The sequence below is a fragment of the Ascaphus truei genome, unplaced genomic scaffold (genome assembly GCF_040206685.1).
Source record: "Ascaphus truei isolate aAscTru1 unplaced genomic scaffold, aAscTru1.hap1 HAP1_SCAFFOLD_770, whole genome shotgun sequence".
NCBI classification, from domain to species: Eukaryota; Metazoa; Chordata; class Amphibia; order Anura; family Ascaphidae; genus Ascaphus; species Ascaphus truei.
In genome coordinates this window covers 108,914-132,500 of record NW_027457105.1, presented here as the reverse complement: position 1 = coordinate 132,500, position 23,587 = coordinate 108,914, and the positions used below count along the sequence as shown (strand labels likewise).

Genomic DNA, 23,587 nt, shown 5'->3' with positions numbered 1-23,587 from the left:
ACACACGCTGCACACACTGCACTCAGTACATGCAGCGACAACATGCAACAACCATACACAGCACTAACACACCTAAGGGCAACCCCCCTTATCTCGGGCCGTCCTTTATCAGTTACCCCCTGCCCTAACAGGGATTTGGGGCCTGCCTGGGACTTGGGGAAACCTAACCTGGTGCAGGAGCCACTCGCTCCCTGCACCCTTCCTTTCCCTTCCTCCTCCTCAGCCTGACTGACGTGACACTATGCCCGCGAAATGTATCCTTTCTCCTGTGTGGGAATCCTCCAGCCCTATTGGCTCCTATCAGGCACCTGGTGCCTGTCTCCCTATGCCTCCTGGGAGTTGTAGTTCCCAGGAGGCTGCTACAGCATTGGGGCCGCGTGCGCGCCTGCCCTGCGCATGCGCGAACGCCTAATGGCAGCCGCAACCTTTTCCTTGCCCTCGCGCGACTTCTCTGAGACCTTCTCTGCTCCTGCTGGTCCCGGCGCATGCGCGAAGTATCGCGCAATGGCGGCGCCCTGTTCTCCGAGCCGGCGGGACCTCGGCAACGCGATCGCGGCCCTAACAACGGGCCGCTTGCGTACCCGGCAACCGGCCACCTCAGGAACAGCGCACAGCTCCCTGCACTAGCCCCCACCCTCGCGTTCTCCCGGCGGGTCCGTCAGTGGCAGCGGCGGCACCCGCGATCGCTCGGCACACGCGGAGGGGGCTGTCAGAGGGGAAAAATAGACCGGGGCTACATTCTCCCCCTCGTAGAACCCCAACGACCTCGCTTGGGTAGCAACCATGCAACAGAGGATTATATAATGAAAAATGCATTTGTTCACCAATATCTGACATACTTGCATGGATACCCGAGGCCAGCTGAGTCTCAGAGTGGAGTGCCCCTAACTGATTGGGTGAGGGTATCCCACCGTGACTCCTGTGAGTCTTTTGGAACTCGATATCAGTCTTTACCGTCAAACCACCGCCTCCCCCTCGTAAAAAAAATAGTACAGGGTCCTGGGTATTGACCCTTGCCGGATCCTCCGGTTTCGTCTCACGGGAGACAGGGAGGTTCAGTCTCTTGCCTCGGTCCACCACATGGCGAACGAAGCACTCCATCGTGCGCATGGGAGAGGCCACCAGAGCGGACTCAGCACAGTCTTTATCCGCTCCAGCAATCCCTTTAACGGTGACATCTTCTGCGGACAGCACAACCTCTTCGTGCCGGCCCGTGTCTTGAAAAGGCCAAGCTTGGAGATTCCTCGCGCAGGAGTAAGTGTTGCTCCGGGCCGCTGTACCGGATACCTTGATGAGGTCGGATTCATTCCCTGGTCTGCAGAGATCTTTTGGGGGAGACACCTCCACCAGGATGCGATGACGAGGTGAGCCCATCGCCCGGGACCTCGGCAACGCGATCGCGGCCCTAACAACGGGCCGCTCGCGTACCCGGCAACCTCAGGGAACAGCGCACAGCTCCCTGCACTAGCCCCCACCCTCGCGTTCTCCCAGCGGGTCCATCAGTGGCAGCGGCGGCACCCGCGATCGCTCGGCACACGCGGAGGGGGCTGTCAGAGGGGAAAAATAGACCGGGGCTACATAAGCTTTCAGTAGAGCAATGTTTAGAGACTTATACTCCTGTGCGGTGTAGTACTCTGTGTACTGCTTGTGGTGGCAGTACTGTGCTGCACATTTGACCTCAGTCCTTTGAAAGATATTTTGATGTCGGTTGTAACCACAATGTTCACAATGTTCACGCAGTTTGTGAGATAAAGTAGTAATGAATACGTGTACCATGTTACTCCATGGTACTCCGTGGGAGGAGATCCAATCCTGCAGGTACGCGTAATTTCCGTCCGATTGCCAAAGGATCATGCAGTAAACTTGATTGAGACAGCGTTTCCTACAGCTGTTTCGCCGTGACCACGGCTTCTTCTGGGGACACATAACCACGCTATGAGATGTTGTTTTATAGCGTCTCCGTAGCTATGGTGATATCTGACGCTTTCCTTTTGTTTACAGATGTAAATGAACATTTTAATACTTTGGCATCATCTATGCAAGGTAAGTACTTAGGAATAATAAAAGCATGCTCAAAACATGTACTGTAAACATATGCTTGAGCATAGGAATGATTTCCTTGATGTTTAGGATAATGTTACAGTAACAGAAACGTTCTCTGCATATATATGTCTCTGTCACAAAAATAAAGGTTTATAGTGAGTATCTTTTTAATGTTCATCGTGAATTGAATGTCATTAAAAAAGCAACATGCTATTCTATAAACGGTATATACATGAAACCTTTGTTAACACCTATTGGTGACATAGTATTTAAATTAAAGATCCATTTTGCTTCACTTTGGAGTAATTTTTTATCCCAGTCACCTTTACTTATTGTAGGTAATAGGCGATCTATGCCCTGGAAAGTAAGCACTCCTGTATTGCCTGCATGCTGTTCTCTCACATGTCTTGAGACTGGTGTGTCATATAGATTTTTAATAGAACCTGTATGTTCCAACACCCTCCTTCGCAGCTATCTGCATGTTTTGCCAACGTATTTGAGTTCACATCTACATGTAATCAGATAGATCACTCCTGCCGTTTTGCCATTCATAAATGTTTTTTGAGCAAAATGTTTGGTGTCATCACTGTTTGAAAATGTTTTGCTTGTTGCCATAAACTGGCATGAGACCTTGCAAGAGCCACATTTGTAAGATCCTTTGTTTTGATCTGATATCAAATGACTAGTATTCTGTCCTTTATTCTGGAAGTGGCTGTGAACTATTTTATCTCCAATGTTCGGTGCTCTTTTCCATACCATGGATGGTTTGTTTTTTAGAGTGTTCATTAAATCTTCATCATTTAGAAAGATATTCCAGTGTTTTTGGATGCTGGTCCTCATCTCTCTCCATTTGGTATTTTATGTACGGACAAACCTGATGAGTTTCCCATCACCAGTTCTGTCATTTTCCTTATTTGTTAAAAGAGAGTCCCTGTTTGTGCCTAAGGCTCGTTGGTATGCCCTTTTAGTACATTCTTGCTACATCCACGTTTAAGGAATCTGTCCCTCATAAGGTCCGCTTGTTTCTTAAACTCTGTTTCATCAGAGCAGTTGCGTTTTAAACGTAAATATTGGCCTACAGACCTTTTAAGAGGTTCCGGATGATGGCTATCCGATTGGAGGTAGGTATTAGTAGCCATGTGTATTCTATATGTTGTGGTACAGATGGTGGCGTCTGCATTTTTTGAGACAGTTAGATCCAGAAAATGTATATGTTGCAAATCTACTTCAGATGTAAGTTTTAAATTGTGTTCATTCTTATTTAATGCTTTGATAACGTTTTCCAGGTGTTCGCTGGTAACCCCTCCATATTAGTAGGATGTCATCGATTTATCTTATCCAAGTCTATGAACTCAGTAAACTCCATTAGATAATCTTTGAAAACCCTTGTCTCTTTCCACCAGCTTAAGTATAGATTCTCATACATGGGGGCATAGGTAGTGCCCATAGCTGTCCCTTGGATTTGTTGATAGTATTTTCCATTAAATACAAAATAGTTGTGAGTAAGTACATATTCAAGGAGAGTGGTGATGAATTCACTATGCTGACTGATTTCTACTTCTGGACATAAGAAAATGTTGAACTGCCTTTATACCAACCTCATGTGAAATAATAGTATATAGTGATTCCACATCTAAGCTGACATACAATGTATTTTCATCAAGAGTTACTCACTTCAATTTACATAACACATCTTTAGTGTCACGTACATATGATGGCAATGTGGTGACGTAACTTTTAAGTACTTCTTCCAAATAAACACTTGCTTTTTCTGTGACGTTACCATTTCCTGAAACAATAGGATCCAGTTGGTTAGAGCAGCTTTTTATTGGAGTAAATCACAAAGGCTAATACTTTGGTCCATTGTGCCGCTCATTATAGCAAATTCTTGTGCTTATCTTAGATTCCACAGATCCACTGATAGTTGTTTTATTGTGAAGGTGTGTAGATGGATAACGCAATTTCTGAACAGTTAATTAGATATCTTTCAAATAGAAAAAATGCATTGTCTACTACTTAAAAGTCTGACACTTAGTATAGCAGCATTGATACAAATTGCACTTAGTATAGCAGCATTGATAAAAATTGGTTGAAAAAGTCCTATATGAGTAGACAATTACATTTGATCACGGACTCAGCATAGTGAAAACTTGATTGAAGGTGTAAACATATTTTAACCCTAGATAGTCCCAACAGATTTACCAGCTTCCAACAGGACAGGTTTTAAAGTATAATACTTCCACGCAGCACAGCACTCACAATGGCAACTGCCGGGTCATTCACTTTACACTGTATGTTCATACAATGCTGAAAACTTGATTGAAGGAATACGCATATGTTAACTTTTGCAGAAACAACACTCTCACATACTGTAAGCTTTCAGTAGAGCAATGTTTAGAGAATTATACTCCTGTGCGGTGTAGTACTCTGTGTAGTGCTTGTGGTGGCAGTACTGTTCTGCACATTTTATCTCAGTACTTTGAAAGATATTTTGATGTCAGTTGTAACCACAATCTTCACGCAGTTTGTGAGATAAAGTAGTAATGAATACGTGTACCATGTTACTCCATGTTGCTCCGGCGGAGGAGATCCCATCCTGCAGGTACGTGAACTGTGTCCGTTCGATTGCCAAAGGATCATGCAGTAAACTAGATTGAGACAGTGTTCCCTACAGCTGTTTCGCCGTGACCACAGCTTCTTCTGGGGACACGTAACCACGCTATGAGATGTTGTTTTATAGCGTCTCCGTAGATATGGTGATATCTGACGCTTCTCTTTTGTTTACAGTTTTACATGCAAATGTTCAGAAGTTCGCCTCATCTGAACAAAGTAAGTACTTAGGAATAATAAAAACATGCTCAAAACGTACTGTAAACATATACTTGAGCACTTGAATGATTTCCTTGATGTTTAGGACAGTATAGAAAAAATGGCAGTGCACTGCCAAAAAAGTAGGAGGAGGCTCACAGGTAAAAAAAAGGGTTTTTAATCCATTAAAGGATCAGGCATGACCCCTAGAGCAGCAGCACAGGTAACACACCTACGCGTTTCGGGCCGTGTGCCCTTTATCAAGGTGTAAATACTAGCAAAACAACCAGCATTTAAATACAAAAACCCGATCGCGCCGGCGAGTGACGTCACGCCCAGTTGGCCAATCAGCTTCTTGCTTCTTCGTACAAAAGCCCTGATAGGGCAATTAATGTGTGTCAAACTGAAGAAACTTTATTAAGACCACACAACCTTTCCCCAACTCATAAGAGAGGTGTATGGTCTCAGGCACAGAAGATCTGATTGGCCAATCTCAATTTTTAACTGGGAAACTTTATTGACCCTTACACTTAACAATCCCCTGTATTGTTAATCATGACGTCAGTCACTCGGCCCCAATACCCAAAGGTCACCAAAATTCTCCCCAAAGGGAGATAGAATATTAAAAACCAAAGAATATAACCCTTTTGCATAACAAATATGATCACAATTCTATTAATACTACAAAAATACAATTAAAAAAAGGAAAAGAAATTGATGTCATACATCCCTAATTGTGATTGTTTCCAGATAGAGGAACACATATCCACATATACACTTGTAAACACAAAATATAGAAAGACATAAAGTCCCCAAATTAACAATCAAGTACCCCTAACCCCTTAAGCCCTGAATTGTACAGACACATATACTGTATATATAAAAAAAATGCTTTCAATTATTTATTATCATAATCTTATAAAAAAATATATGAATGTACATCCAAGACCCAAATACAGGAAAAAAGGAAAAGAACAAAAAAGATAGGGGCGGAAAAGGGGGGGGGGGGGAAGGGGGAGAAGAAAAAGGAAGAAAAGAACAAGGGGGAAAGGAAAGGGAAAATAAAGAAAAAGAGGGGGAGGAGGGGGGGGGGGGGAAGGGGAGGAATCTACATAAACACAAAAATACACATCTAAACAATATATAAGAATACATTAAATGGGAACTCCCAATAGATTCAAATATCATCAGCTATATAAAGTTAGATGTTTTAGTCACAGCTTGATCTAGACAATGCACCATGCATGCTGGTACACAAGGAAGAATGCAATAGTCTATATAGACATTTACTAAACAATGATTACAACAAACATAGACTAGAGTGTAGGGTCCTGTCTACAAGAAAAGTTTAATGAACCCCTGATTACCCGCCATCATTTTGTCTATACCCCTGTACGATCGCACATTAGGATTACGTAAATTGTAGTAGATTAAGAGAGCTATAGGCTCGCTACCAGGACAACAAGACTAGTTCGTGAACGAGGGGAACATTATAGCAATATAACTATATAACATATGGCATAATGTCACAGAGACAACAGAGGCAGATGGAGGACCATCGGATCAAAGAAAGTGCCCCAGGTCCCAATCAGTATTCCTCAATGTGAAGATCCAATAGGCGTCCCTCTGATCAAGCCACTTTATTTGATCACCTCCCCTCGCATGGAGAGAGATGTATTCAATTCCACAAACTTTGAGGAAACTACTATCTCCCCTGGGGCAGTGGGTGCAGTATAGTGGGACCGGATGGATGATATCTTTGTTTTTAATGAGCCTGACATGTTCCGTGACACGTATTTTCAGGCTCCTCCTAGTACGTCCCACGTACTGTTTCCCACAGCCGCAGGTGAGAAGGTATATGACGTATGTGGTTTTGCAATTTATGAAAGCCTGTATATTAAATCTTTCCTTAGTAGTAGGGCTCTCAAAGGTTTTAGAAGGTAACATCAGATTGCAAATCTTACATGAACCACATCTATAAGACCCCTTTGTGGATTGTCCAGATCTGGTTATATCTGATGTGAATAGACTCGGAGACAAAGACTTTGAAATTATATTAGCCTTTCTAAACACCATTTTGGGTTTTTATGGCAAATCCTGCCCCAGGACAGGATCCAGGCGCAGGATATCCCAGTGTTTTTCTAGGATAAATCTAATATCCTGTGCCTGTTGGCTGAACTGGGTTATAAAGAGTGGACTTTCACACTTAGAAATTCTCTTAGGTTTCCTGCTTAACAGTTGGTTCCTATCCATTTCTTCCACCTCCCCACGCGTGCTCTTATAAGATCGAGGGGCCTATAGCCCCTGGCGAGAAATCTATTATGCAGATCGTCTGATTGTCTACGGACATCTTCATCCTGGGAGCAGTTCCGCTTTACCCTCATGAACTGCCCTTTGGGTATACCCTTAATGAGGGTCCTGGGGTGGGAGCTATCCGCTCTGAGATAAGTGTTTATTGAATTCTCTTAACGGAAAATAACCATATGTATATTTAAAGAGAGATCAACGTAAAATAACAGATCCAAATATTCTAAGTGGTGATAATCAAAGTGAATGTAAGACCATAATTATTAGTGTTGAGTGATTCCGTAAATAACAACAGTGTAGTGACATCACCCTCCCAAATAAAAATAAGGTCGCCAATAAAACGACGATAAAAGATAATGTGATCCCTAAATGGGTTCCTATATCCAAACATGGGGAACGACTCCCACCATCCTATGAACAAATTGGCATATGATGGGGCAAAGCTGGTACCCATAGCCGTTCCACGTGTTTGGAGATAGTGAACACCATCAAACAAAAAATAATTGTGTGTCAACAAAAAGTCAATAGAGTCTAAGATGAAGGTGGTTTGTGAAGGTGATAAATCAGAGAGTTCCAAAAAATTTTGTGACGCTGCCATCCCCAGTTGGGGTTCAATGATTGTATAAAGTGATGTGATATCTTAGACAACCAGACAAAGTTAGATTTCCAAGAAATGTCTTTAATATGATTAATTAGGTCCGCACTATCCATAATATTGGAAGGAAGGGATCTCGCCAGGGGCTGCAGGTAGTGGCCCACGTACCGTGACAGACCCATCCCCCAAAGATCCAATACTAGAGACAATTGGCCTCCCAGGAGTAGAGAACAACGTCTTGTGGATCTTTGGGAGATGGTGGAACATGGCCGTCGTGGTTGGAAATGGATTATAAGGAAAATCCATCTCATTAGCATCTAGAACACTCAAAATTTTCCCTTCATCAAAGAGTTCTCTCAAATTGGGCATGAATGAGAGGGTGGGGTCTGATGGAAGTACAGCATAGGAGATATTCAGCTGAGAGTCATAAATCATTGCACTGTATTTCAGAGCTACAAGGTTAAACACGAAAAATGATTATATTTCATATAATTTTTTGTTTGACATTGCCCGTCGTGGGAGCCCATGAGCGCTACACACAACATGGTAAGCAGCTTTTTATCCCCTTTAGTAACTCAAAAACACTTGTTTGGGGGATCACAGGGGGTGGGGAATGTACTGTAGGGGAGCGGGGGGGGGGGGGGGGGAGAATAAGGGGTTTAAAATCCACCTTCTTGATGCTAATAATTAATTATGCATCAATGTTCTCATTCATTTAACCTATAGGAGTCTACCCTCCGGAGACACACAAGGCTGGCGAGGACAAAGGTAAAAGTAACACTACTTTTTAGTAGCAGTAACCCATTTTTTTTTATTGACACATCTAGGAGCACTGCTCTCCGTTAGTCCATTTCTTGATTGTATAACTTTATTTGTATAGTGCCATGCATATATACATGCATGGTGTGTCCCCCCCCCACTGAAATGTGCCAGTGGCAGCAGGAATGCTGCTATACAGTATCTGTATAACACAAGCCAAGGGAGCTACCCAAATGCGTCAGTAATGAGGTGTGTTTTAAGATTGTCCTTAAAGGTTGGGAGAGAGGCTACTTGTCAGATATTGAGGAGAAGGGCATTCCAGAGACATGGGGCAGTAAATGAGGGATGATTTAGGTGGGAGAGGGCTTTAGGCACAAAATGGGTATACAGAAGACATTCTTGAGCTGAACGCAACAGATGTATAACGGGTGCTCACCACAAACTGGATGGAACCGCGAGGCTGAGGTGGGGGGATGTGTTTATAAACCGACCTCCAATCGTGAGACTGTGTCCGGAGTGCAGAGTGATAGTCGTGTAGCCGGGTCAGGGTAGGAGAATTTAGAATAGTCGTAATACTAGCCGTGGTCTAGGGTTGTAGAAGTAGAATGGTCGTTGTGCGTAGCCGGAGGTCCAGGAGTAGAGATGGTGGGAGTCCAGATGCAAGCCAAGGTCAAGGATAAGACAAGGCGGGGGGGGGGGGGGTCCAGGTATAAGCCGAGGTCAAGGTACTGAGGAAACAAGGCAGGAAGAAGAATGCACAAAACAACAAGTCAAAACAGCAGGATGCTTGAGGTAAGCACTTCGTCACAAACGAATATTGTGCTCAGCCAATTTGGAACAGGGATTGCTGAGCATATAAAGGCCAGTTAGCCAATCAGTAGAGTCACACAAGGCTGCAAGCAATAAGTGGAACCGCCCACTCAGTCGTCATCCACCCAATCTATAGTCAGGAGGCGTTGTGTGCCGCAAGTGTGCAATGATGAGGTGATTTCGTAGTTAGTGTTGCTTGTTGGTATTAACCCTTTGCATGTCCATTTTAGCGCGGCGCCTGCGAGTAGTCTCCTCAGCGTGGGGCGCGCCAACTGTGTCATCACGGGAAGCGTCGCGGGGCTTAGCCTAAGCCCGGTCCTGGTAGGGGTAGCCCGGCATTTGCGGGCACTCCTATTACTGTAAGGAGGGTCACCCGTGTCGTCACGGGGGCCCGTCATGGGGGGAGGGGGGCCTAAGCCCGATCCTCACAAGACGGGCAGGTGTACAGCAAGAAATTAAGCCTGAAATGTAAGGAGGGGCAGTGTATATCGGCTATTAACAAAAGAACAAGATGACTGCTCTGATTGCGCTTAATGCACTATTACTAATGTTGAAAGTGATATTATGTCTTTAACGAGCAATCCAAGCTTTTTTAATGTATTTTTTTTACATTGGTTGAAGCAGGCGGTCTCCGGAGCCGATTCATTTCAGCTCCGGGGACCCTCTTCTTCTGAAGATACTTACCTCCGAAGGGAGAGCCGGTAGCGACTACAAGTTTAAAGCTCTCGCGCCACAAGAGCCAACAGGAACCTGCGCTGAATGATGTCATGGCTTCCTATTGGCCCACAGGGAGTAACTTTGTGGTGACGTAACTTTTAAGTACTTCATCCAAATAAACACTTGCTTTTTCTGTGAGGTTACCATTTCCTGAACCAATAAGACGGGCCAATGCTCTTGATGGATTTTTGTGTACTTTGGTTATTGAGTAGAAGGTCACTATAGTAGGATTATTCACCATCATAAACTTGTATTCATGTTCATCTATGGTTTTCATAGCTAAGCAATCCTTTAGAATTCTGCTAAGAGATTTTTTAGTATATTTCTGTAGGGTCACTGTTGAGAACTCTGTAGCATTTCGTATCACTTAATAGCTTGGTGTTTTCCTTCAGATAATCAGCTGTGTTCACTACTAGCAAGTTCCCTGACAAGCTGGTCACTTAAAAGACATTACCCCATAGCTCGGGTTTCAAGGCTTGTATACTACACTGGAATTGTGTGTGCATTTTTTGGGAGTTTTGCACATCTACTCCTCCTTTCTGTGTCCATGCAGGATTGCACTATTATTGTGTTTCCTTTTCATGTAACCACCAATGAATTGTGCTCCCAGAGTTTTCCATTACCATTGTCTATAAGAACCAAGGAGAGAGGTTCATCGAAGGTTGAGACGCTGTCATCGGGTTGTGATTATATTTCTTTTTATTTCATTCACTGTACCCCTTCTTTGTAAAGGTGTTGCACTTCCTACCACCATAGCACAGGGTGTTTTTCTATTTTATATCTTGTAGTGCCTTCCAGTTCCTTTTGAGAAATTAGTATTTGATTTTCTGTGTGACTTTGATTGTTCCTCCAAATCTCTTGACACTAGGCCCACAAAGGTCTCAATATGAGGACTTATACTCAGATTTGGTGTAAAGCTACTCCTTGGCTTGTTTCGTGAATGGTCCTTATCAATGTTGCCGATAGCCTTCCTCCATCATAGCACATAGTACAGCTAAGATTACAAGTATCCTAAAAACTTGCCTACGAAATTCTGGGGCAATATCCAGGTAATGCTGCCAACATTTCTGTGACATTTCTGCAGACAGACTAATGGCCCGGCCCATTGGATTAACACAGCATGGGTCCCTGGCTGTACCCAATATCTGGGGGGGGGGGGGGAGGGTGCATTGCTCACAGGTAATAACCAAGATTTTTCTTTTTACAGTTTCGACCAAGATGAAAATTGCTTTGATATGCAGTGGGGTAGCATTCTCATCAGCGGTTTTAGCTTTTTAAAATTATGACGGGTAAGTTATGTAATATTTTATAAGCGTATAGTTTCACTCGTACACTTATTAATGTGTTATGTCACCCCCCCAAGCTCATCCCCTCCCCAAGCTTACACCAAGCTCATCCCCTCCCCCAAGCTCACACCCCCCCGCCGCGCGTGACAGGCCGCGGGACAGGAGATGGGAGGGGGGATGCCCCTCCGGTCCCGGTTTCCCCCTGTCACCGAGTGACAGGCCGCGGGACAGGAGATGGGAGGAGGGATGCCCCTCCGGTCCCGGCTCCCCCCTGTCACCTCGTGACAGGCGATGGGAGGGGGGATGCCCCTCCGGTCCCGGCTTCCCCCTGTCGCCGCGGGACAGGAGATGGGAGGGGGGATGTCCCACCGTCGTCCCCGCTGCCTGCGCAGGAGGGGGGGGGAGCGGGTGTTGGTGCTGGTGTGTGTAATTGTGTGACACTGTGTGACACTGTGTGTGAGTGTCTGTGAGTGTGTGTAAGTCTCTGTGACTGTGTGTGTGTGTAACTGTGTGTGAGAGTGTGTGTAAGTGTGAGAGTGTGTGTGAGTGTGTGTAAGTCTGTGTAAGTGTCTGTGACTGTGTGAAACTGTTTGAAACATTAACACTTTACAATACAACATTTACACATACTGTACTGTACTTATTCACGGTTCACATCCCGGGCAACGCCGGGTCTCTCAGCTAGTAATCTATATATACATATATAAAACTCAAACGATATCATACCATATCTTAGGATTTGCCCCTTTCTTAATAAGAGCTATAATGGGTGCCACAGTAGAAGAGGCATGGAATAGTGATAGTAGAAGGGGCATGGTGTAGTGATAGTAGAGGGGGCATGGTGTAGTGATATTAGAGGAGGCATGGTGTAGTAATAGTAGAGGAGGCATGGTGTAGTGATAGTAGAGGAGGCATGGTGTAGTGATAGTAGAGGAGGCATGGTGTAGTGATCATAGAGGAGGCATGGGTACATTTAGCAGGGGGAGAATAACATATTCTGCAGATTCTGTAGGATTTAATCATTTTATTCATCCTATGTGACCTAATGACAGTGACTTGTTTAATGGATTAAAGGGTCAGTCCTACTAATGAGCAAAGTGACCTAATGACAGTGATGTGTTTAATGCGTTAAAGGGTCAGTCCCAGGTAGGAACAAAGTGACCTAATGACACTGACGTGTTTAAAGGGTTAAATGGTCAGTCTTACGTAGGAATACCTCACCTGTGCTGCCGGGCCCCCTTTGCACTGAAGGGTTAAATCTCTTATCCCATTTACCCAATATCTGGGGGGGGGAGGGGGGTGCATTGCTCACAAGTAATAACCAAGATTTTTCTTTTTTATACAGTTTCGACCAAGGGTAGAATAGTCCTAATTTTCACTATTCTTGGAGCAATGGCAATAACATCGGCCATTGCAGGCTTTGTATATTACGACCGGTAAGTTATGTAATATTCTATAAGCGTATAGTTTCACTTGTACACATATTAATGAGTTATGTAATTTATATATAAAACTCAAACGATGTTTGTCTGTGGGTTTGTGCGCGCTCTCATTTGCTGTTAAGCTCTCCCATTGGCTGACTGCGGGGTGGACCTTGGCTGTCATTGGCTCTCATTGCCTGACTACGGTGCGGGCCCTGGCTCTCATTGCCTCTCGCGGTCTCTGAGTGCAAGGTAGGGTGACGTCATTATAAAACAATTGGTGACGGGGAGTGTAACATATGCTGTAGAATCTGTGGAATTTAATCATTTTATTCATCCTATGTGACCTAATGACAGTGACTTGTTCTAATGGATTAAAGGGTCAGTCCTACTAATGAGCAAAGTGACCTAATGACAGTGATGTGTTTAATGCGTTAAATGGGCAGTCTTATGTAGGAATACCTCACCTGTGCTGCCGGGCCCCCTTGGCACTGAAGGGTTAAATCTCTTATCCCATTTACCCAATATCTGCGGGGGAGGGGGGTGCATTGCTCACAGGTAATAACCAAGATTTTTCTTTTTTATACAGTTTCGACCAAGAACAAAATAGCCCTGATATGCAGTGTGGTAGGAGCTCTGGCAATAACATCGGCCGTTTTAGCTTATATAAATTACTAGCTGTCCCACCCCTCCCCACTGTCCCCCCCCACGTCCACTGTCCCCCCCTCCTGTCCACTGTCCCCCCCTCCTGTCCACTGTCCCCCCCCTCCTGTCCACTGTGTCCCCCTCCTGTCCACTGTGTCCCCCTCCTGTCCACTGTGTCCCCCTCCTGTCCACTGTGTCCCCCTCCTGTCCACTGTGTCCCCCCCCTGTCCACTGTGTCCCCCCCTCCTGTCCACTGTGTCCCCCCCTCCTGTCCACTGTGTCCCCCCTCCTGTCCACTGTGTCCCCCCTCCTGTCCACTGTGTCCCCCCCTCCTGTCCACTGTGTCCCCCCCCCTCCTGTCCACTGTCGTCCCCTCCTGTCCACTGTCGTCCCCTCCTGTCCACTGTCGTCCCCTCCTGTCCACTGTCGTCCCCTCCTCCTGTCCACTGTGTCCCCCCTCCTGTCCACTGTGTCCCCCCTCCTGTCCACTGTGTCCGCCCCCTCCTGTCCAGTGTCCCCCCCTCCTGTCCACTGTCGTCCCCCCCCTCCTGTCCACTGTCGTCCCCCCCCTCCTGTCCACTGTCGTCCCCTCCTGTCCACTGTCGTCCCCTCCTGTCCACTGTCGTCCCGTCCCCTCCTGTCCACTGTCGTCCGTCCCCTCCTGTCCACTGTCGTCCGTCCCCTCCTGTCCACTGTCTTCCGTCCCTTCCTGTCCACTGTCGTCCGTCCCCTCCTATCCACTGTCCCGTCCCCTCCAGTCCACTGTCGTCCGTCCCCTCCTGTCCACTGTCGTCCGTCCCCTCCTGTCCACTGTCGTCCGTCCCCTCCTGTCCACTGTCTTCCGTCCCTTCCTGTCCACTGTCTTCCGTCCCTTCCTGTCCACTGTCGTCCGTCCCCTCCTATCCACTGTCCCGTCCCCTCCAGTCCACTGTCGTCCGTCCCCTCCTGTCCACTGTCGTCCGTCCCCTCCTGTCCACTGTCGTCCGTCCCCTCCTGTCCACTGTCGTCCGTCCCCTCCTCTCCACTGTCGTCCGTCCCCTCCTGTCCACTGTCGTCCGCCCCCTCCTGTCCACTGTCCCCCCCCCCCTCCTGTCCACTGTCGTCCCCCCCCTCCTGTCCACTGTCCCCCCCTCCTGTCCACTGTCCCCCCCTCCTGTCCACTGTCCCCCCCTCCTGTCCACTGTGTCCCCCCCTCCTGTCCACTGTGTCCCCCCCTCCTGTCCACTGTGTCCCCCCCTCCTGTCCACTGTGTCCCCCCCCCTCCTGTCCACTGTCGTCCCCTCCTGTCCACTGTCGTCCCCTCCTGTCCACTGTCCCCCCGTCCCCTCCTGTCCACTGTCGTCCGTCCCCTCCTGTCCACTGTCGTCCGTCCCCTCCTATCCACTGTCTTCCGTCCCTTCCTGTCCACTGTCGTCCGTCCCCTCCTATCCACTGTCCCGTCCACTGTCGTCCGTCCCCTCCTGTCCACTGTCGTCCGTCCCCTCCTGTCCACTGTCGTCCATCCCCCTCCTGTCCACTGTCGTCCGTCCCCTCCTGTCCACTGTCGTCCGTCCCCTCCTGTCCACTGTCGTCCGTCCCCTCCTGTCCACTGTCGTCCGTCCCCTCCTGTCCACTGTCGTCCGTCCCCTCCTGTCCACTGTCTTCCGTCCCTTCCTGTCCACTGTCGTCCGTCCCCTCCTATCCACTGTCCCGTCCCCTCCTGTCCACTGTCCTGTCCACTGTCCCCCCCCCCGTCCACTATCCCCCCCCTCCTGTCCACTGTCCCCCCCCCTCCTGTCCACTGTCCCCCCCCCCCCTCCCCTCCTTTTCCCCCCCTCCCCCCTTTTCCTAGCGCTAAATGTAACTCACGGGCAACGCCGGGTCTCTCAGCTAGTATATCAATAAAAGTAACTCCATGTGTGTCACAAACCAGAGACAATGGTCTGTTTGTTTTCCTGGTCGAGGGTCTCATCGCTCATGGACCCTCAGGGAAACGTCTTCAACGGAGCTCAGGGGAAGGTGGGTCGTTCGATAGAGAGGGGGGAGAGGTCAGGGGGCGGTGGGGGGTACGGGGGTAAGATAGGGGAGTAGGGAGAAGGCTATGGTGTGGGCCAGGATGGGGGTCAAGGGTAAGAGGGGGGGAGGGGGAGGGAATAATCATTGACTTTTAACTTTATGCTGAAGGGGTAATCAACAATTATCGTAACCAAATGAACCATATATCCTTTACTAACTCAACAACATCTATGCTAAGAAAACATTTTCTCAACTCCCTGTTACAGACCCTTCAGGAACATCTGCTTTCGTGATGACGTCACTAAAATCCGACGGACCGCTTTGCATCAGATCCCCGCTTCATCAGGGTATACTATATATACCCTGTGATCAAATTCTCAGTAGCCAATTACTAAAGGATCTAAGGTAAGTTGCTATATGGAAGAACATAACGGAACAGAACGCTGGGAGAGTTCTCAGCTTTCCCCCTCCGGTGGACACAGTACCACCAAAAACTAAAAAATTACAAAAAAATAATTTTTTTTTAAAAATTAAAAATAAATAAAATAAATTAAAAAAAAATACAAAAAAAAAATTAACATTTTTAGCGGCCATTTTTCCCCGCGACCACGTTTATAATGCGGTGGACATGGGTGGCCCCCGAGGACCACGCTATAATGGGGTTAAGCTGTAGTAACCGGTGCATGTCCTAAACAGTATCTATAAATAGAACTTAAGTATATCCGTACAAGGTATGCTTATACGACTTAGGGCTGTCCCTAGAATACAGTAACTAGGATAGCAGGCACACACTGTAACTAGAATACAGATTAATAACTAAATCAAAGATCAAATCAAGGTTATACAACCAGATATCCGTGCTAATGTCGTCTCAGTTCCCCGTGCTGCAGCTCCACTGCCGACGCCATGATGACGTCACTAAAATCTGACGGACCGTATCGCGTGAGATCCACGCTTCATCAGGGTTGGAGGAGTCAATTTTCACTCCTACAGGTATACTATATATACCCTGTGATCAAATTCTCAGTAGCCAATCACTAGAGAATCTAGCGATTACAGTCTGCATGCACCTGAGGTGCATGAAAACTAGGTCAACTCCCCCATCCCATCAGTGCTGGTTGTGGGTGGGTGTCAATCTGGAAGTTTGACACGTGTATGTACGTGTAATAATATTCAGCATTTTATGAGCCTTGCAATTGTACTGAGTTATGAATGGGGCAAGGAAGAGAAGGAGATTAAAATAGAGGAGGAGATTAAAATAGAGGTGGAGGAAGAAAAAGAGGAGCAGGACAAATAAACCTAACAACGAGAGAAAAAAAAAACACCTAACGACAAGAGGGGAAAAACCGCTGCCTAATGACGAGAGGGGAAAAAAAAAAAAAAACGCTGCCTGACTGTTAATAAATTGTGTATTGGCCAAAACGTCAAGTCTCTTATGCGTCTTATCAGCCTTTGGAAGTACTTGTTGTATAGTGCATGTATTTTTATGTGTACACGCACACGTGTGTATCTATATCTATCTATATATATCTAGATATATATATATCCTCTCTTTTCTTCCTCATCAGGCACTCCCTGAGGCTATAGATATAATTAAAAATATGTTTTATTCTGCAGTTTAACGTTTCGGTTCCATTTCAGGACCTTCTGCAAGATTCATACGGTTCAGAGAAAGCCTTTTAAATAAAACCTCATGTGATGCTGCAAAAACGGCACGAAAATGTGAAATACTTGAAAAAGAATGGGCCACGCCTGAGTAACTGCAAAATTGTCTCCCATCATGTCAATGACGAAACATTACAAATAAACCGCTGTTGTGTTGAACTGAGTGATAATGTGCATGGAAGTGAACATAATATAAAATACTGTGTAGTACAGGGGTAGAAAGATGGGTTTGCACGCACTCAGACACACAAGTGATGATGGGGTACTTAACTACCGGTGCGCTGGTTCTGGGGAGTTTCTGACGTCCCAAAATAGTCCAATGGAGAAGAAGAAGCAGGCACACGGTCTTAATCAGCAGTGAAAGGGTTTAATGTGCCAAGAAATCCAACGTTTCGGCAGTAATACTGCCCACACCTTGAGAAAGGCAGTATTACTGCCGAAACGTTGGATTTCCTAGTACAGGGGTGGGCAACCTATTTTTGAATGTAGCCACAGGTGTGAAAATAGCCACACCATGTAAATATTGAGGTACTATCTGAGAGACCCGGCGTTGCCCGGGATGTAATTTTGGGGGGGCGGACGACAGGGTTGGGCTTCCCCCCCCTTGACAGCTAGGTGGGTGACTGAGTTGACTGAGTGTGTGGGTGACTGTGTGGGTGGGTGGGTGACACTTGACTGAGTGGGTGGGTGGGTTGGTGACTGAGTGGGTGGGTGACTTTGGGTCGGTTTGACTTTGGGTCGGTTTGACTGGGTCGGTGGGTGGGTGACTTTGGGTCGGTGGGTGGATGGGTGACTGGGTCGGTGGGTGGGTCGGTGACTGGGTGACTTTTTCAGGGTCGGTGACTGGGTGGGTCAGTGACTGTTCGGTGACAGGGTGGGTGGTTTTGGGTGAGACTGGGTGGGTGGTTTTGGGTGAGACTGGGTGGGTGAGTGGGAGACTGAATGGGTGGGTGAGTGGGAGACTGAATGGGTGGGTGAGTGGGAGACTGAATGGGTGGGTGAGTGGCAGACTGAATGGGTGGGTGAGTGGCAGACTGAATGGGTGGGTGAGTGGCAGACTGAATGGGTGGGTGAGTGGGAGACTGAATGGGTGGGTGAGTGGGAGACTGAATGGGTGGGTGAGTGGGAAACTGAATGGGTGGGTGAGTGGGAGACTGGGTGGGTGAGTGGGAGACTGACTGGGTGGGTGAGTGGGAGACTGACTGGGTGGGTGAGTGGGAGACTGACTGGGTGGGTGAGTGGGAGACTGACTGGGTGGGTGAGTGGGAGACTGACTGGGTGGGTGAGTGGGAGACTGACTGGGTGGGTGAGTGGGAGACTGACTGGGTGGGTGAGTGGGAGACTGACTGGGTGGGTGAGTGGGAGACTGACTGGGTGGGTGAGTGGGAGACTGACTGGGTGGGTGAGTGGGAGACTGAATGGGTGGGTGAGTGGGAGACTGAATGGGTGGGTGAGTGGGAGACTGAATGGGTGACTGACTGGGTGGGTGAGTTGGTGACTGACTGGGTGGGTGAGTGGGTGACTGACTGGGTGGGTGAGTGGGTGACTGACTGAATGGGTGGGTGAGTGGGTGACTGACTGAATGGGTGAGTGGGTGACTGACTGAATGGGTGGGTGACTGACTGAATGGGTGGGTGAGTGGGTGACTGACTGAATGGGTGGGTGAGTGGGTGATTGACAGGGTGGGTGAGTGGGTGACTGACTGAATGGGTGGGTGAGTGGGTGACTGACTGACTGAATGACTGAATGGGTGGGTGACTGACTGAATGGGTGGGTGACGGACTGAATGACTGACTGAATGGGTGGGTGACTGAATGGGTGGGTGACTGAATGGGTGGGTGACTGAATGGGTGGGTGACTGAATGGGTGGGTGACTGAATGGGTGGGTGACTGAGTGGGTGGGTGACTGAGTGAGTGGGTGGGTGACTGAGTGAGTGGGTGGGTGACTGAGTGGGTGGGTGACTGAGTGAGTGGGTGGGTGACTGAGTGAGTGGGTGGGTGACTGAGTGAGTGGGTGGGTGACTGAGTGAGTGGGTGGGTGACTGAGTGAGTGGGTGGGTGACTGGGTGAAAGTGACTGGGTGGGTGTGGGTGACTGGGTGGGTGGGTGTGTGACTGAATGGGTGGGTGGTGGGTGACTGAATGGGTGGGTGACTGAGTGGGTGGGTGAGTGGGTGACTGAGTGGGTGGGTAACTGAGTGAGTTGACTGAGTGGGTGGGTGACTGAGTGAGTGGGTGGGTGACTGAGTGAATGGGTGGGTGACTGGGTGAAAGTGGGTGACTGGGTGAAAGTGGGTGACTGGGTGAAAGTGGGTGACTGGGTGAAAGTGGGTGACTGGGTGGGTGGGTGTGTGGGTGGGTGGGTGTGGGTGACTGAGTGAGTGGGTGGGTGACTAAGTGAGTGGGTGGGTGACTAAATGAGTGGGTGGGTGGGTGACTGAGTGAGTGGGTGGGTGACTGAGTGAGTGGGTGACTGACTGAGTGAGTGGGTGACTGAGTGAGTGGGTGGGTGACTGAGTGGGTGTGTGGGTGACTGACTGGGTGGGTGTGTGGGTGACTGACTGGGTGGGTGTGTGGGTGACTGGGTGGGTGTGTGGGTGACTGGGTGGGTGTGTGGGTGACAGTGCGTGGGTGGGAGACAGTGGGTGACTTACCTTGACCCCGTGGCATCTGGCTGGGGCAGGAGGTGAGTTCGGGAAGCTGGCGGGGGGGGCAAGAGTGGCAGGAGGCCCGTGCCGCGCTTACCCTCCATCTGTGAGCCGTTGCATGTGAGGAGGAGGCCCGCGCCGCGCTTCCCCTCCGTCCGGGAGCCGGCGCACGTGAGGGGGAGTGCAGGAGGCCCGGGCCGCGCTTCTCGTTGTGAGCGAGGGGGGAGGAGCCTGGAGTTTGCTGCTGAGCAGGAGGGCCGCGCTTCCCCTCTCCGGGAGCGGCGCACGGTGAGGGTGATGGTGCGGCTGGGGATGTTGCGGAGCGTGGGGATTTTGGTAAGGTGGGGAGGGGGGAGAGAGTGAGGGGCACCGGGAGAGGAGGGGCACCGGGAGAGGAGGGGCACCGGGAGAGGAGGGGGGGGGGGTGTGTGGAAGGTGAGCTGCGGTCCAACTGACAGGGGAGCGTGAGGCCAAGCAACAGTGTGTGTGTGTGTGTGTGTCGTCACTGCCTCAGGCCAATGAGAGGTGCGGGGGCGGGCGGCCCAAGGGACCAATGAGATTTCCCCTTGGGACACAGGAAGATGCAGACAGGCATACAGTGCTTTCACTAATATATAATAAGATTATGTTGCGCATTCGTCATCTCTTCACCACCCTCATCATATCATCTCACCCCCTCTCATCATCATCAGCTAATTTTCCCCCATCATCTCATTTCCCCCCCTCATCATCATTTGATTTCACCCCCCCATCATCATCATCATCTCATTTCCCCCATCATCATCTCATTTCCCCCCATCATCTCCTCACCACCCTCATCTTCATCTCATTTCCCCCCTCATCATCATCTCATTTCTCCCCTCATAATCATCTAATCTCACCCCCCTCATCATCTCATTTCACCCCTCATAATCATCTAATCTCACCCCCCTCATCATTTCATTTTACCCCCCTCTTCATCTCATTTCCCCCCTCATCATTTCATTTTACCCCCCTCATAATCATCTCATTTCCCCCCCTCATCATCTCATTTCCCCCCCATCATCATCTCACCACCCTCATCTTCATCTCATTTCCCCCATCATCATCATCATCATCATCTAATTTCATTCCCCCATATCATCTAATTTCACCTCCATATCATCTCATTTCACCATCCCTCATAATCATCTAATCTCACCCCCCTCATCATCTCATTTCCCCCCTCATAATCATCTAATCTCACCCCCTCATCATTTCATTTTACCCCCCTCATAATCATCTCATTTCCCCCCCATCATCATCTCACCACCCTCATCTTCATCTCATTTCCCCCATCATCATCATATCATCTCATTTCACCCGCCCTCATCATCATCATCTCATTTCATTCCCCCATATCATCTCATTTCACCCCCATATCTCATTTCACCATCCCTCATAATCATCTCATTTCACCCCCCCTCAGTATCATCTTTTTTCACCCCCCCCTCATCATCTCATTTCATTTCACCGCCACCCTAATCATCTAATTCCACCTCCGCTCATCATCATCTCATTTCACCCGCCCTCATCATCATCTCATTTCACCCCCCTCATCTTCATCTCATTTCACCCCCCTCATCTTCATCTCATTTCCCCCTCATCAACTCCTTACCCCCCTCTTCATCTCATTTCCCCCCCTCATCATCTCATTCCCCCCCCCCTCATCATCTCATTTCCCCCCCCATATCATCTCATTTCCCCCCCCATCATCATCATCTCATTTCACCCCCACATCATTTCATTTTACCCATCATCATCATCAAATTTCACCCCCCTCTTCATCTCATTTCCCCCCCCCCCCTCATCACCTCATTTCACCCCCCCTCTTCATCTCATTCCCCCCCCCCTCATCACCTCATTTCACCCCCCCTCATCATCTCATTCCCCCCCTTCTTCATCATCCCTTTCCCCCACCCCATCATCTCATTTCCCGCCATCATCATCTCATTTCACCCCCCCTCATCATCTCATTTCATCCCCCCTCATCACCTCATTTCACCCCCCCACGTCATCTCATTTCCCCCCCCCTCTTCATCTCATTTCCCCCCTCATCTACTCATTCACCCCCCTCATCAACTCATTTCCCCCCCATCATCTCATTCCCCCCCCCCTCTCATCATCTCATTTCCCATCATCTCCCCCACCCCCCAATATCATGATGATCTCGATCCAGCTTCTTACCTAGCGCAGCACCGGAACAGGAGTCGGTGGCGCGGTCGCCGCCTGGGTGTGTGCTCCGCCCCCACTGTTCTCTCATTGGTTCTTTCTCCTCCACTCTCCTCCCGGCCACCGGCCGTCCCCTCTGCACTAGCGCCGCCACTGCCAGCGTACTCGCTCTTGACGGGGGGCTCGCGCTTCCCGCGGGACTCGCGCTTCCTGCGGGACTCACGCTTGCCCGCCACGCTTCCCATTACGCTGGGAAACTATAATTCGCCACACTTTGAATTGCCAATTTGACACGAGGCGAATGGCGACAGGGTTTCCCACCTCGGTTGTAGAGGGTCTAGGAGAGAATAGGAGGTGAGAAAATGGAGCAAGTGAGAGAATACAAGGTGTTCAAGGAGTTTAAAGGCAAAAGGCAGGAGGGAGACGGGGCGATACCTTTCATTTGGGAAGTATGCTGCTGGTAAAAGGATTGGCCTTACATTTACTGTATGGGAAACAAAGAACAATTCCTGTGCCAAATGTTTACATTTAGAACCTAAGTCTGTAACAAAGGAGCCATTTGGTTGCACCTTTAATAAGAAGTTGTATATATTCAGTGTAGGTCCCTGCTAATCGGAGTTTACCTTGGCGAGATTGGCAGGCTTGAATCATGTTTTGATTAAAAGATGCAACCAAATGACTCTTTTCTTACACAGTTTTAGGTTAAAAATGTAAAAATGGCTTGCCCAGTATCCTAGGGTTGGAGATAAACGGGAAACTTCATCTCTTTAAATAGAATAAGACTTTACATTGACAAAAAAAAAAAGCTGTGTGTGCTGTGCACGCGCATAGTAAGTGAAACTTCTTTATCTTTTATCACTGTTTTGTCACAGAAATTGTATTTGTAAGAATGATATTTTTAATGAAAAATAAAAAATACAATTTCAGAGCCAAAATGCCAAGAAGCTTGACTTAGAACACGTGTTTTAGCTATTTGCACTTCTATATTTATAGTAACTGGGAATTCCGTGTGTGTGCGTGGTTCAGTCAGTCAGTCTATGTGTGTCAGTCAGTGTGTGTGTGTCAGTCAGTGTGTGTGTGTGTGTCAGAGTGTGTGTGTGTGTGTGTCAGAGTGTGCGTGCGTGTGTCAGTGTGTGTGTGTCAGTGTCCGTGCGTGTGTCAGAGTGGGCGTGCGTCAGAGTGCGCGTATGTCAGTGTGTGCGTGTGTGTGTGAGTGAGTCAGTGTGTGTGTGTCAGTCCGTGTGTTTGTGTGTGTGTATGTGTGTCAGTGTGTGTATGTCAGTCAGTGTGTCTCAGTCAGTGTGTGTGTGTATGTGTGTCAGTCAATGTGTGTCTGTCTGTCAGTGTCCTGCCCCCTCTCTCCTGACTTTCCCCACCCCCGGTGGAGCTGTGGACCTGGGGGACTATCTACCCCCGGCAGCGGAGAGTCCCCGGTGCTGGTGTGTGTGTAGAGTCAGCGCGAGGTATGGACACGGCGGGCGTGTGGGGGGAATGGCGCCGCTTCTGCGCATGCGTGGCGTCCGTCAGCTGCGCCATCAAAACTGCGCATATGCAGCATGGCAGCGGTCGCGGCAGCCGTTAGCTATCGCTGCCGCCGCATTTAACAGCGGGCGTGTGGGGGGAGCGGTGGCCATTACGTGTCGTCACTTCCGTTTCACATTTCGTCTTCATGTCTCCAGTTTTGTCCCATCATGACTAG

At 48.4% G+C, this 23,587-nt stretch overlaps 1 long non-coding RNA gene across 2 annotated transcripts in view; it reads right to left on the bottom strand.

The window, feature by feature from the left end:
* Positions 1–23,587, bottom strand: part of LOC142486182 (uncharacterized) — a 29,930-nt gene that overhangs the window by 2,354 nt on the left and 3,989 nt on the right. For both annotated transcript variants that reach the window (XR_012798848.1, XR_012798847.1), the window contains 2 exons: positions 21,904–22,225; positions 1–1,914 (listed from right to left, as the gene is read on the bottom strand). The exon at positions 1–1,914 is cut by the window's left edge and continues 2,354 nt beyond it. This is a non-coding gene — a long non-coding RNA (uncharacterized LOC142486182). The remainder of the gene's footprint in view (positions 1,915–21,903; positions 22,226–23,587) is intronic.